We start from the raw sequence: 15,371 nt of genomic DNA, 5'->3' as shown, positions 1-15,371 counted from the left end.
CTCGGTTCACGGTGGACGGCTCAGTCGCTCCTGCTTCGCGTCATTCCTTTGGGAGAACCGGTTGAGACAGGATTAGGTTCTAAGTTACAAGCCTGGGCCTTCTGTGGTCGGCAGTGAGCCCACGTGTCATTCTCGGGTCTTGAACTTGGTAAATTATTTATTTATATTTGAGGTGGGGGTCTCGCTCTGCTGCTCCGGCTGGTCTCAACTCGACTGATCCTCCTGCCTCAGCCTCCCCAGTGCTGGGCTGCGGTGCATACCGCTGTGCCTGGCAGAGTCTGAAGTATGTTTTTCCCACTAGGAAACCCAGTTCAGCCTCATCGGTTCTCGCTTCTTGTCTTGTTGATCATTTAACTTACTGATTCTGCAGGGCTGGGGTGGAACCCAGGCCCTCGGCATCCTGCTAGGTGATGGCTGTGCCGCCGAGCCGCCCGGTTTCAGTGCCAGTGCTAACCTGTGTCTGTCTCTCTGCATCACTTAGAGGGAGGACCAGAATGGCCAAAAGAAGAGGTAAGTAAATGTCGACATCCTTGATTTTCTTTGCAAATAAGCCTCTCTGTCTGTTCCTGTGTGCGTGTGTGTGTGTGTGTGTGTGCGCGTGCGCGCGTGGGCAGATAGAGAGAGACACTACGTGGCTGTCTGTGAATGTCCCTTCATACCTGCAGGACTTTGCATCTGTTTGGTCTGTCGCTGGGTAAAGGTCTGGCTCTCCCTGAGACACCAGCCACCGACTCCCGTGAGTCACGTGGATAAGAGTGAACCTGAGTGTCGGGTGCACTTCTGGGTCCTTAGTCAGCTGTGCTCACGGCCTCTTTGGCAGTCTGTGGAGCCTTATTCTGGAAGGTGCTTCTACGTACAGGGACGGAGACCCTGCGCACACCGAGGTGCCGTTAGGAAGCACCTGAACCCCAGCAGTGCAGGGCATAACCAGACCAGGACAGTGCGTGGGCGGACCAGGGGCTGGTGGTCCCCAGGGGAGACAGTGTGACAATCCGCAGGGGCACGCAGTGTGAAGGGCGTGGTTGTCACTGTCCAAGTCACAGCACTGCACACGTCCTTGTCTTGCTGCCCACATGCCCTGGCTACAGGCTGGTGCAAATAAAAATGTCGTATGTCCCCCATTCACGTCCTGCACCTAGGTTAGGGGCCCTGCTCAAGCTGACGCCCTGCCGGCCCTTCTTCCCGCCCCTCCTTCCTCTGCCTCCCCAGCACCTGGCCTTAAGGAGACAAGGACCACGTCCTCCCTGGACACGTCTAACAGCTGAGGGACCTTTAGCAATGACGTGCGTGTGTCACCTGTCCCTCCCAATGCCATGTTCAGATCCTGCACAGGTGGAGGTGAGGAGGCGGGGCCTGGGGACTGACTCGGTCATAAGGGTGCAGCCCTCCTCAGTGCAATTAGTGCCCTTGTCCGAGGGGCCAGAGAGACCCCCACCCCTCTGCCTTGTGCGTCTAGGGGGAGGCGAGTCCTCACCAGATCCAAACCTGCCGGTGCCTCCATCTCAGGCTTCCAGCCTCAGACCCGTGAGAAATCAATTCTTTACAAGCCGCCCAGCCTGGGGTACTTTGTGCCAGCACCCTGAATGGACTAAGACCATGATTCTCCCCTCCAAGACATGACCATTCCCAGTGAGCTAGCGCCTCAGAAGACGCAGGGGACCCCCGCCCGGGGGAGGCCGGGAGGCAGCTTGGAGCCGTTTCCTTAGAAACTCAGCAGCAGCAACCGTTGGCTATAAATTCCCAATGGTCCAAAATGCGAGGAGAGGCCAGGACTGTTTGCCGGCTGGCCTCTGAGAGGTGGCTGTGAGTCCCCAGGGCTTTCAGGTCCTCCTCCGGGTGACAATGACGACGACTCTGAACCACAGTTAATTAGAGAGCTTTCATACGCGGAGGTGTCGCCCAGGGTAGAGACGGTGATGCTGAGCGCCGGAGTCGGTGAGGCAGGAAGCTGGGGTCGCGTTGCCTGGGCAACCAGCCGGCCAATCAGAGGCTGGTTCAGGTGGCTGTGGTGTGAGCGGCGCTCTGGCCATTTTGAAACCCCAGCTAGCGGAGCACAGTGTCTGCCTGTTGCCATGAATTTAAATCACGTCTACCAGAGAGAGACAGACCGAGGGGAGCAGGGGCGAGCAAAACAGAGGCAGACGGGGAGCCGTGCTTCTGAGGCTTTTGGAGGTATTAGAAAAAGGCACGTTTCTCTTTGACAGATTTGCTGCCACTTCTGGGAAGAGGCTGACTCAGTCTCTCTTTCTGCTGCCCTCGACTCTGACCCTGGCCTTGGGTGGTCTGGCAAACCTGGCAGAGCAAACTCTGCTTCCAGCTCACAATGTCCAAAGCTGGTCTCCTCTTTCATCACAGGGCTGCTATGTACAGTTGCACAGGTTGTGTCCTGTACCAGTCACCCAGAGGATGGTTCAGAAGCCTGCCTAGGCTCCTTGCACCAATCTGTAAGCCCTGGTGAGCGCCTGGTGTCTACCTTTGCACCAGGTGAGTTACAGCAGCCCTCCCCAATCATGGGGGGCTATTTTATATGTTGTATCTTTAGGTGCGGTGGTAGCAGCCCTGGCTGGCTTCCTTACCTTTGAAGCCGACGGTGAAGACCAAATCCCACAAACGAGCAGAAGCACTTGGTGGCTGGAAGGTGGCCTCGGCGTCTGTGAAGGCGGGGTGGGTCCCTGAGCACCTCCCTGCGGTTTCCTGGAGGCGTGGAGCTCACCACTGCTTCCTCAGGAGGCCTCTCCTCCCGCGGAGCCGGCCGAAGGCAGTGCGTGTGCACAGGGGCCGCCTGGCCTAGCTGGTGTGGGGACGCCGGGCGTGCAGCTGTGTGAGCGGCGAGTGTGCCCGTGAGCTGGCCGATGGCAGTGTGTGTGCACAGGGGCCGCCTGGCCTGGCGCCTGCGGTGAGTCGTGGCATGGCCTTGGGGGCCGGGCCTGCCAGGTGGTCAAGACCAGGAGGACCAGGCCTGGGCCTCCCTCGGTGCAGGTCTCCTCTGCCTAGCGGTGACGGCCACCCACAGGAGGCCACCCACAGGAGGCCACCCACAGGAGGCCACCCACCAACAGTCTCCCCGGGACAGCCCCCTGAGGCCCACACCTCTGGGACTAGTGCGCAGGAGGTGGCCCGAGCTCCCAGCAGGCCGTGACAGGTGACCCGCGTGTGGGGTGCGTAATTTCCCCTGCGGCCCCCAGACACCACAGGTTGGAGCCACAGCGCGGGGTGCGCCACGGCCTGGTCACGGAGACGGCCACGCTGCCGGGGGCTGAGGCTTCCAGAGGCTCGTGTCCTCCATGGGAGGAGCCCGCCACGGGCAGGGGAGCCCCAACAGGGAGGCGAACCCCAAAAACACAGGCAGCCTCGGACCGTCTGTCAGACAGGGTCGGTGGGACGAAGGGTCCGTTCCCAGGAACACGCGTGTGATGAAGCCATGGGCTGAACACAGGGTGACAGCCTCGAGGGACACCCCCGTGTGAGCTAGCGCCAGTGCTTAGGGTCACGCGTGGGAGGTGGCTCCCGGGGCTGGGTACGTGTGGGTACCAGAGGCACATGTGTGTGCACAGAGAGGTTGGCCTTCCCAGGGACGTGAGGACGGGGGCCGTTTCTGAGAGTCAGAGAGAGAGAGAGAGAGAGAGAGAGAGAGAGAGAGAGAGTCTGGCCTGTCATTCTGCGGGAGGGAGAGCTGTCTCTGTCCACAGCTGCCCGCGACAAACACACTCAAAGGTCAACAAGTCCAGCGTTTGAGGACTCGTCTGGGAGATGAGTGGGTAGCAGGACATTGATAGCGCGTTCGGCCTGTGGCACACGCCCACATCTCAGCGACGCAGGAGGCTGAGGCAGGAGGATGGGGGGTTTGAGGCCAGCCTCAGCAACTTGGCAAGATCCTGTCTCAAAATAAAAATTGAAAAGGGCTGTGGCTCAGTGGTAGAGCCCCCCAGGGTCCCCCAACACACCTGTCCCCACAAAAACAGTGGCGCCGACATTTCAGCAAACTGTTAAAAGAAATGTGATTTATAGGACGTCCTGTGTGGCTACAGGATCCAAAGTGGCTCGTGTTTCAGATGAAAGGACTCCCGTCCACTTAGCAAAAGGGACGGTGGGGACTCTCAGGCACACACCAGCGCTGGGGCCGTGTTCCAAGAGAAACGAGAGCAGGTGTCCGCAGACGGACCCGCCTGGGTGTTGACAGCCCCTGAATGCATCCTGGCCCCAGACGGGGACAGCTCAGGTGTCTGTCCAGGACATCGGCCAGTGGTGGTGTGTCCCCAAGCCAGGGACGAGCGACAGCTCTTGTTTATGAGCTCCTCAAGGACAGGCAGAGCCGTCTCAGGACAGAGGCGACCTCCAGACGGGGCAGGAGGGGTTTCTAGGGGTGGGTCGTTCTATGTTTTGTTCTATGTCCCCCAGGGGGTGGGGGACAGCGGTTGAGGTTTGTCACATCACACTGTGCATTTCACTCTATGGAATTTTCTCTCACTTATAAACGGTTTCCCACCTCCAGATCCTCACGAAGATTTCAGGGATCTTAAGAAAGGAGGGCGCGGGTCCCAAGCCAGCCCGCCTGCCCCCAGGTCCTCTCCCAGCTGCGAGCCTCCGTGGAGGCTGCGCCACGTTACTACAAACCCAGCGGCTGGAACCATCAGGCGTATCCTGTTTGGGGTCTGGAGGCCCAAACCCAGCCACTGGTCAGTGGTGCCGGAGGCTCCTGGGAGACTGGATGGCCACTTCCCCTCTCCTGGTGGCTGCGGGCCTCCTGGGCCTGCAGACCGTCCTCCGTCTTCCCAGCCAGGGTGCAGCCTCGACCTCCTCCCTCCATCGTCGTCCCTCTTCCTCTGAGTCTTCTCAGGGGACTGTGGCTGGTTTAGGGCATGTCGGGGTGATCCAGGACAATACCGCCGTGCCCAGATCCACAAATTCTGAGGTCCTCGGCCACGGTTACGGTTTGGATGGAGGGGTCCCCAAAGCCCATGTGAGACAGTGCAAGAAGGTCCAGAGGACAGTGATGGGTTGTGGGGGCCTGGAGCCAGTCTGTGAATTCATCCTCTGTTGGGGATTAACTGGGGGGTAACTGGAGGCAGGTGGGCGTGGCTGGAGCAGGTGGGCAGGGGGTGGGCTTTGGGGTGTTACTTGTATCTGCTGCGTGGAGACTCTCTGCTTCTGACCATCATGTGAGCCCGTCCCTCTGCCCACTCTTCCCCCACGATGTCCTGCCTCACCTCGAGCCCAGGAGTGGAGCCGGCCTTCTATGGACGGAGACCTCTGAGACCCTAAATAAACCTTTTGGCCTCTACAGTTGTGCTGGTCGGGTCCTTTAGTCACAGCAGTGAAACAGCCACATCGAGACCTTTCGCCCTGAAATGTCTAGGTTCCAGGATTCAGCACGTGGGTATGTTCAGGGGCCGGGGTTCAACAACGGCAGGAACCACTTCCTCGCTGTGTGACTGTGGCCAGCGTCTTTACCTCTCTGGGCCTCAGCTCTTTCCATTTAGAATGGAGATGGAGAAACCACATCCCTGGCTTGAGGATTGCATATGAAGAGCTCATCCAGTCGGGCAGGACACCAACACGTGACTCCACTCAGAGGAGGGGAGGGTCTGGTTGTTCTACACCACAAGGCTTCTGCATGCAGGGTGAATAAGCGCCAGCAACAAGTATGCACCCACGGTAACAGTTCACCATGGAACTTTAAAGTCATTACGAGGACAGATCTCATGTCAAATGTTCTTATCTCTCTCTCTCTCTCTCTCTCTCTCTCTCTCTCTCTCTCTCTCTCTCACACACACACACACACACACACACACACACATACACAAGCACAGATAGGCACAGGGACATTTTTGGAGGCGATGGTATGTCCAGGACCCTCTCTGTGGTCTGTGACGGGGGCCACGTGCACCCACTGTCACCCAAACAGAGGTATTAATTATGTGCAATTTTTATATTTTATACTTAAAAAAAAAAGATCTTAAAGGAATAGTCAACAGATTAGAGAAGAATAAAGAAGTCAGCAAACAGTGCTGAGGACAGAGATGACCACACAGTGCATGCTCAATAAACGGAGCTGCTACCCACACTCTATCACCGTCACCAGCAGCATTACCAGGATGAAGGGGCACAGTCCCTGTCCCCAAGGGGTCTGCGAAGTCCTTCCAAAAGGCATCTGCAGGTGGGTGGGCGCCGTGGAGGGGCGTCTGGCTGAGGCTGCGTCTGCTTTGGGGCCTGGGCTCAGCCTCCCTCTCCCAGCACCTGTGAGGCCCTGATGGGAAAGTGGGCGTGGACCAGGAGGGACGCAGGAGGCTCAGAGGGAGGCTGAGGCTCGGGGCACAGGGTGAGGCCCAGAAAGCGAGGATCTGAGAGAGGAGGAGGGGAGCCCTGGGCCTCCTGGGCCCCTCAAGGCACGGCTCCAGGCCACGGCTCAAACCAACGCCCACTTCCTCCTCGAGGCTACGGTTCCCCAGGCCAGGGACCCCAGACTCAGCGCTCCCTGCCGTCTGGGGATGGTTAGGGGTGCAGGGTCTCAGGCCCCACAGGACACGCTGATCAGAAATGGGGGTGGGGGCAGCAGGGCAGCTTTGGGTGACTCTGGAGCTGCTGCAAGGCCGTGAGCCGAATTCGACCCAGCAGCGGCACAGTCCTGGGTAGAGGAGGCGGCCGTGGGCGAGGCCATGGGGGCTGGTGGAGGGAGTGGTCCTGGGCTCGGCTCCCAGCTCTGCAGAAGGGGGGCTCCGCCTGACGGTGAGAACAGGCGGTCCACGTGGCTGTCCCCATAGGGCCTCGCGCCATGGCGTGCCCAGCACGTGCTCATCCTGTTGCGGGTGTCCCCGGCCAGGCCTGTGTGGACAACTCGTGCCCGTGACTTGGCTCCTTTGGTGTCCCCCGTGGCCCATCCCACTCCAGGGGACGGGGTGGAGGAGGCCGAGGACTGACCCACGGCTCCTGCCCCTGGATGCAGCCGAAGCCCGAGAGGGCCTTGGTGCTCCTCCCGGGAGCTGGCCTGGGCAGGAGGCTGGGAAGGGGACAGGGAGGCCAGGGTGCTGGGTGCTGCAGCAGTGTCAGGTGGAGGCTGGCCAAGGGGGGACCTTCATGGCCTAGGTCCTGAGTGTGGGAGCTGTGACAAAGTGACAGGCTCAGCGTCTGCAAACTACAGAACTAGGTCCCGTCATGGCTCTGGAGGCCAAAGGGCCCTCAGTCAGCGCGTTCCTCCTTGGGGACAGAGGGACAAGGCCCCCTGGCCATTCCCAGGCTCTGGCGGCTACCAACAATGAGGGCAGGGGGCTGTGATTTGTCACTTCAACTTGCCTCTCTGCCTGCCTGAGTCGGGTTGCCCCTCCTCACGAGGACACCGTCATGGGTTAGGGCCAGCCAGCCCCAGGGTGACCTCCTCTTAGCCTAATTCCATCTGCAAAGACCCTGTATACAAATCAGGCGCTGGTCACAGGCACTAGGGAGCAGGACGTCAACCCAACTCTCAGGGGACAAGCCCAGCACCCTCAGCACCTCCACAGCAGTGCCCAGAGCGATGGGTGGCAGCAGGTGACAGGCCCTGCCAGCTGCGACCGTCTCCAATAATTCGCTCCTCCCCAGAGTGGACGTCACTCTGGAGTGACCAGCTGGACCCTTGAGGCAATGGCAGCTTCTCGGACATTTCTCAGGAAGTGTCTCGGGTCACCGTGCTCCGCCTCTGAACCAGGAGCTGTCCGCACACAGAAACCAAGAAGATAAAGGAGACACAGCAGCTTAGATCAGTCAATTTTCTTTTCTTTTTTGTTTTTTTTTTGCCCGAAAGCTATTTAATAAAGTGAGCGGTGGGTGGGAGCAGTAGCGAGGGTGGTCTGGACATCCAGGCCTGAGCACCCGCATGTGGACGGGACGTCCTGGGCGGAAGTCGTGACCTTCAATGAAGCGTTTGCTGGGCTCTGCCATCTCGTGCCTGGGAGATGTTTCTTGAAAAGCAAAGCATTTTTTGGGAGGGAGTCGACTGGACTGGAAAGAATGAACTGATCCAAACCTCCCTGGGCAATGTGTCCCCTGCAGGCTGGGCCGCGTGACTGGGGAGCGGGTGGCCCAGGCTCAGGGTAAGAGCTTTACCCACGGTACCACACGGGGACCTTGAACTCTTTACCCAAGGCGTCTCTTAAACTATTGGGAAAATACTCGGGGCAGGCCTTGCCGGTGGGCCTAGTGGGGGGTCTACAACAATCCAATTCCTGTTGCACCTCCAGGTCCACAGGCTGCTGGGCTGGGCTCTGTCCACCACTGCTGGCCCGTCCTCCAGGCTGGCTGTTGGCCAGCGGTGTCCTGGCCCAGGAAATCTGTCTTAAGGCAAGTGGTCAGCCACATGAAGAACCACCTGCTAACAGGGCCATGAGAGGCCATTCAACAGACTCCTGGCCATCTGGACAGGAGCGTCTCCCAAGGACCCTGTGTGAAGGCTTGGTCCTCAGGCCCTGGGGCTGCTGGGAGGTGGTGGGACGGACGTAGGAAGCAGACTCCGTGGGAGGGCTTAGGTCCTTGTGGGAAGGAGGTACTGGGCTCTCCTCTGTCCAAAGGCCTTTGAGACAAAAGAAAAAAAGAAGTCTGTGGTGGCAACAGGGAAATCTTGGGAGATGAAAAGAAGTATCCACTCAGCTCTGGGAAGTGGAATGTGCTCATTGGTTTAGTCAGTGAGCGGCTTCCGGGTTCCTGCCAGGGGACTCAGTGGACAAGGTAGAAGAGTCCTGTCCCCCACGGCTGTCGGTGTTGGGGCCTCGGTTCCTTGCAGGAAAATGCAAACACCGAAGCCACAGCAAGATCTGCGGTCCCCAGCCATGTGTCCTGTGGCATTAAGGGACAGGGGACCAGCTGTGCTTTGGGTACTGAGTCACCCTGGACCATCTCCAGTGACCAGCTGGAGTGTGTTGGAGAGGACACAGGCGGGGGGCGTCTGGGAAACGGTACCCCATGAAGGATGAGCACTGTGGGGTGGCCCAGCTGGAAGGAGAGCTCTAAACGGCTGGAGCTGTGTGCGGGAAGGCGGAGGCAGGTCCTGGGCTGGCGGTAGGCCTGGCTGTCTGCTGCAGAGTGGAGGACGAGGAGCAGCGGGTGGAGATGGCGGGAAGGTGAGTTCCAGCCGGGGAGAGGAAGCCGGCATGTTCAGGCCCAGCAAAGCTCTTCCTGCCCAGAGACACCCACGCCCGTCCCCAGACCCTGCAGACGGGTCGCCCCAGAGGCTCTGCAGATGCGATTACATTAAGGATCCTGGAGGGAGACGGTCTGGGATGGTCCAGGGGTCCCTGAATGCAAGTCTAAGTGCCCTTCTGAGGGGTCAGCAGAGGGAGATGTGACAGAAGAGAAGGCCTCATGACCAGCAGAGCAAGATGCCACCCTGGTGGCTTTGAGAGTGGAGGCAGAACCCAGCGGCCATGGCGCTCAGGGAAGGTGGTCAGAGGTGCTGGGAAAGACAATAGCCCACTGGCCCCACAGCCTGGGGAAGGAGCTGACCCAGGAAGGCAGGGCTCCAGTTCTGCAAAGCTCCCCACTGTGCGCGATGACTCGCTCTTGTTAAATCAAGGTTAAGGTCCCTTGTTACAGCAGCGAGATGACACTAACGCCCCTGGCCGAGCCGTTAGTGCTGTCTCCATCCCTGATGGTGACCAGAGCCTGGACATCTTCTCAGTGTCTGTAAGGGAGAAGGCGGCTCTGGGTGGCAGCTGGCAGGCAGAATTTCTGAGCCCCCTGCAGCTCTAAGACTGTTGGATTCGTCTGCCAGGACTGCCCCACTAAGCACCCCAGACTGGGGACTTAACAGAAATGAAGTTTCAACTGGTAAAATCTGCAAGTCTGGGATGAGGTGCCAGCAGGCCTGGCTCCCCCTGGCCCCTCTCCTGGGCTCATAGGTGGCCTCCTCTCCCTGCACCCTCACAGGGTCATCCCCTGGGGATCTCTTATGAGGACACCAGTCACACTGGATCTGTGCACTCGAATGACCTCATTTTATTTTGATCACTTTTTAAAGACCCTATCTCCAAATACAGGCGTATTCTGAAGGTTGGCATTGAGGACTCCAACAGATGAACCTGGGGGGACAAAAGCCAGCCTACAACAGCTGTGTTGTACAATGACATTGCTGACATCTCTGAGTGTGTTCATGTGTGTGTGTGTGTGTGTGTGTGGATGCTGGGGGTCACACCCAGGTCCTTGCACATGCCCAGCAAGGGCTCAGTTACACCCTCAGCCCCATCTAAGGGTATTTTTAAGTTTGGGAGCTCTTGTGACCAGGTATAAGGAGGAGGGTGGAGTTCAAAGGTGAAAATCCACGGTTCTGGGAAGTCCAGCCGCTGCCCACAGGGAGGACCCGGATGGGTGTGCTCTAGCTTGCAGAAGCTCAGTGTGGCCCTGAGCCAAGGGTCATTTATTTGCCTGTCCACAATATGGCTCTGCCCACCCTGGGACTTCTCCTGGTGCAGTGGTTAGCACTTCTCGGTCCATGACGTGTTGGGGCCAGCAAGCCAGCCAAATCCTTGGACTGAAATAGAAACTCGTTTGTTTTCCAACATGTGACAAAGGAGGAAGATATTTAATTTTGAAGGGAGCTGAGCTGGCTTTATTACTGGTCCTTTTTTTCTTTTTTTTTCTTTTCTGGAGTAAAATCCTCTCTAATACATTCTCCTCTGTGTCCACTGTTGCCATTTGGGTAGGACTATTTCTGTGGGGGCTGGCAGGCACACTGTGGGACCCAGCCGACCCCCCATTAGATGCCAGTAGCACCTCTGTGCATTTGTGCCGACCAAAAATGTCCTTGGAAATTGCCAGTGTCCCCTGGGGACATGGAGAAGGACAGGTGTGGTTGAATCAGAACCCCCCTTATCTGTGGGGACCCCAGTGGAAGACAGCACAGAGCCCTGTACACAGGCAGCGGGATACGGTGACAATCCATCTGACAGCTGAGCCAGCTACCAGTGACTAACAGGTGGGTGTCTCATGCAGTGTGGAGGCTCTGGGCAGGGGATGACTCACGGCCAGGGCAGGACGGGGCTGGACCGCACAGGATTTCATCACCCTCCTCAGAACGTCACACAACTTACAGCTCATGAATTGTTTATTTCTGGAACTTTCCATTTAGTATTTTCAGACCTCAGTTGACCTCAGGTAACTGAAACCTCAGGAAATGAACCTGCAGATAAGGGAGGCCCCTGTAGCGGGGGACGGACCGAGTGGAAAGGGCAGGGCGGGCATCTTGGAGAGGGTCTCCCAGCCTGCGGTTGGGGACGGAGGAGCCTCATCAGGGGTGGGCAGGGTGACAGCCACCTCCCTGGCCCTTGGATGATGCAGGTTCCCAGTCCGCCTGGGGTTCACATCCCACCCCTAGGCTCCAAGCAAGAACAGAGCCCCCAACGACCCTGGGACACCGTCTCGGAGCCTCCACCAGGCCGAGGGGCGAGGGGCTCCTGCACAGCAGCAGTCACAGGTGCCACCGTGCGCCCTCCTCCTTGCACTCCAGCCACAGGCCCTGTTGTCCTTGAGTGCCCCCGAGCGCCTGCCTCAGGGTCTTCGCCCTGGACCTCCTCCCCACAGCTGCCCTGGCTCTTCCCCTTCATCCGCCAGCTCCTGGCCTGGCCGAGGCCGCGCCCCTCACCAGTGCTCTTCACCATGTCACTGTGTGGTCTTCTCCATGGCAGTGAGCATCCGTCCTGTTTGCTTCCTACCAATTCCCCACACCCAGGTCACAGAGCGAGCGGGACCCAGCAAATAGCTCCTGAAGGGAGGGAGGGAGGAGAGAGAGTGAAGGAGGCCCATGGCCTCCTGAAGGCCGCTGTGGCCAGTGGTTTTCCCCACAGCCCCTAGGCCTGGACTAGTCTCCCATCACACGGGGACTGCTCGCCCTGTTCTTGGGATCAGTGGAGCACCCAGAGGTGGTGGGGGGCTGAGGGCAGCTGGATCTGCAGTAGGCTGAGGAGGGACCCATGGAGGCTGGGGGAGCCCTGTCTAGGTCACCTGGCTACAGCCAGGGGAGTTTCCAAAGGCCAGGGAAGTGCTGGGCTGGCTGGATTCCACTCCAGGACAAGGGGCACCAGGCTGGCACCCTGTGGCCCAGAGGGTCTCTCCCCAGGTTCTCCTAGGCCTGTGCGTCCCTTGTTCTGTACCAGGCTCCCAGGGATGCTTGCCTTTGTGACCATGAAATGTCCGCCTTGTTGGGAGAGGCTCTCCTGGGGCTTATTTTTGGGTCTCCAGAAAAAGAGTCTCCTCCTCCTTTGGCCCTGCTCTAGAGGAGAGTGGGAGGGCCCGGGAGGTCCACAGAGCCCGGGGGAGACATCCATCCCTGAGTTATCCCCGCCCTGGGAGCCGGCTCTCACCCCTGGAGAGGCTTGGTGGCCAGCCTCCTAGCTCACGTGCAGCGCTACAGCCTTCCCTCTGGATTCCCCTGTGTCCTGGTCACGTGCCTCTGGTCATGAGACCTTCCCCATGTGACCTGCCTCCTGGCCCCAGGGTCCATCCTCTTGGATGGTCTGGAGATGCCAGGAGCCTCACTGCAAATGAGCCCAGCCCAGAGAGTGAGAATCACCTACATGTGAAAACAGCATGGCCAGCTGTCCATCTGTCAGTCTGCTGACCGTCTGGGCTACCTTTGATAAAATCCGTTTTTCACAGTCACTACTCCCCCAACCCAGGACGACCATGGCGAGGAGAGAAACCTGAGGAGCACCGCGTCCTTGGCAGACTGAGTTCACGTATTTCATGGAGATTGCTTCCGAATGTGATGGCGGGCCACCTGCCCGGCTGTCTGTACCTTCAACGTGTGACCTGAAGGGAGGGTGGCCCTGACACAGAAAGCGCAGTGCCCCTAAGAGATGGGCGTTCAGCATGATGTCGTCCAGCGGCTTCTTCAGAAGTGAAGTTCTCCAAAGGTCTTCAGTCTGGCGGCTTCACCTTTCACTTAAGATGCAGACTAACAGGATTCTTTTTGGAGGTGTGTGTCTTCATCTTGAATGGGCGCTCCTGAAGTCTCTTATCATGGGCTGCGTACTTTACAGAGTTATCAAAAATTATCTAACCGACAAACGCGTCTTTAAAAACTTGGGCTCGGGGAGCGGTTAGAAATCAAAGTGTGGCTTTAGATTAGGGTTGATTTTATGGCCAAGGGGAGGGCGGTGGCCCTGTGAAGGCTCCGCAGCTGAACCAGAACAAAGGGGTGGGTGTGTGAGCTGCGTAACGGCCGCACTGACCCAGCCCACCCAGCCCAGGTCTCAGGGGCCACCACGCTTCCACAGTGCTCTCCCAGGAAGGAGGCCTGCCCCTGCTCCCTGTGGCCACTGTCCTTGAGAAGCCACCTCAGTCCCCTGGAACTGGACCAGCTCGGGATGCAGTAGGACTTGGCCCGGCCAACTCTTGGCTTTGAAGAGCGAGTCACTGGGTTATTTCTGGACGATGGGTGTCGGGGAGATGGAAAACCAGCAGGCGGGATCTTCAACCCACCCATTTCTCCAAGGCTGCTCCCCGGGAAACAGAGCTTTCTTTCTCACTGTGGTAAAATATGCACCACACAGAGTTACCATTCCAACCATCTGCAAGTGTGCAGCTCAATGACCTAAGTACATTCACACTGGGGCACGGCCATCGCCGCCATCCACATCCGACCCGTTTTCATCTTCCCAAACTCAGACTCTGCTGGTTACACAGCCCCGTCTCCCCAGCCCCTGTACCCACCATCCTGATTTCTGTGCCCTGGACTTACTTCAGGAGGGACGGCATGTAAGTGGAAGGGTAAGGTATTTGTCCTTCCGTGACTGGCTTATTTCACTCAACGTGGTGTCTTCAAGTTCATCCGTGCACCTGAATTTGGTTCCTCTGAAAGGCTGAGGAGCAGTCCGCGTTTGCTTGGTCATTCATTGGTCAGTGCCCATTTGGTTGAAAGCAGAAACTTTTCTGCCACAGGCTCATACGTGGGCAAGACTGAAACCAAAGAACGTTTCAAGCAACTTTGTTGAAGAAGTTGCCCAATCTCTTTAATCGTGAAATGTAAGAGTTAAGGGCAAACAGCATACATTCAAAGAACACCAGGTATGTAAACAGGAGTGCCGGTCCTCCCCCGCCCAGGGTGGATTTTCTTTTTCTTTCTTGCTTTTTTTTTTTTCTTGCTCTGAAAGAATATTTGGGGTACAGAGCCTACATTTCAAAAATAGAATTCATGAATCTAATCATCTTAACAGGGAACATAAATGCCAAAGCAGCCTCTATGAGTCATTTCTTGGATTCTAAAAGGAATTCGTTTCAGACAGGAGTTTTCTTTTCTTTGAGGTTTGTTTTAAGAAGTTCCAAAAGCAAAAGCAAAACAACAAAATAAGTGCCTGGAGCTGCAGATCTGGAGACAGCCCTCAGAGAGCAGCCCTGACGCCCAGCTGCTGGGGCCCAGGGTCCCCCGACGGCCCAGGTTCTCCTCCAGGCCTTGGGGCTGATCTGGTCTCCATTCCACTTGAGAAGCCAAGATGCCGAAGACGGGGTGCAGCAGAGAAGTGGGAGGGGCCAGGACCGGGACCGGAGGTAGGAGCCAGCCAGGAGCACCACGGTCAGGTCTGGGTTTTCCATTTCCAGTCCTCTGCCAAGATCTCAGCAAGCTTCAAGGTAGGGCTCTGGCTAGTTGCTGCAGAGTTAGCTTTTGCCACCTCGAGAGCTGGTGTTGGCTGCTGGTGCAGATCTACCAGCTCCTGGACTGGTCATCCCCAATGGGCTCTTTCCTCACCTAGAAGGCCAGATGCCACCAAGCTTCTCCCTAGTTTTAAAAATGGTCACCAAATTGTCCCCTTGGCTCATCTCTACCGACAAGGCCTCCCGGCTGGTCTACATTAACACAAATTCCCAGTGATCCCGGGACACCCCCTCGGGCTCCAGCGGCCACACACTGCAGACTAGTTCACCAGCCTCCATCCTGCGGGGACCCACTGTGAGGCTACCACAGTAGTTCCTTTTTCAGTGAACCAGTTTGGTGGTCAAATAGGTCAGTGAAATACAGGGTTTGCCAACGACAAACAGGGACATCTACTGTAGGAATTATGAGAAATCTGATGCCACAGGAACTCTTCAGAAAATGGATAAGGAGGACACGCTCTCCTACACTGAACCATCAAATCCTCTCACAAGCCGCATCTCCCTGGAAGAGGGTCCTCAGAACACACTTAGGAAAACCCCATTTATACACCATTACATCCAGTGATTTACTGTGGTGTCCAGAACATCGTAGGCCATCAACCGAGCATTAACAGGACCTCAGGGACCCCCTGCTACATGCACCAATGGTCCCAGTTTCTCTTCCCTACCTCACTGTAGGGATCTCCCATCTGTAAAGCCAGCTTGGTCTTGCTCTTTCACAGAGGGAAAGGAAGAGGAGTGGGGTCTCGGAAGGGAGA

Source organism: Ictidomys tridecemlineatus, chromosome 3, assembly GCF_052094955.1.
Source record: "Ictidomys tridecemlineatus isolate mIctTri1 chromosome 3, mIctTri1.hap1, whole genome shotgun sequence".
NCBI lineage: Eukaryota > Metazoa > Chordata > Mammalia > Rodentia > Sciuridae > Ictidomys > Ictidomys tridecemlineatus.
Note: the sequence above shows the minus strand (reverse complement) of the source record.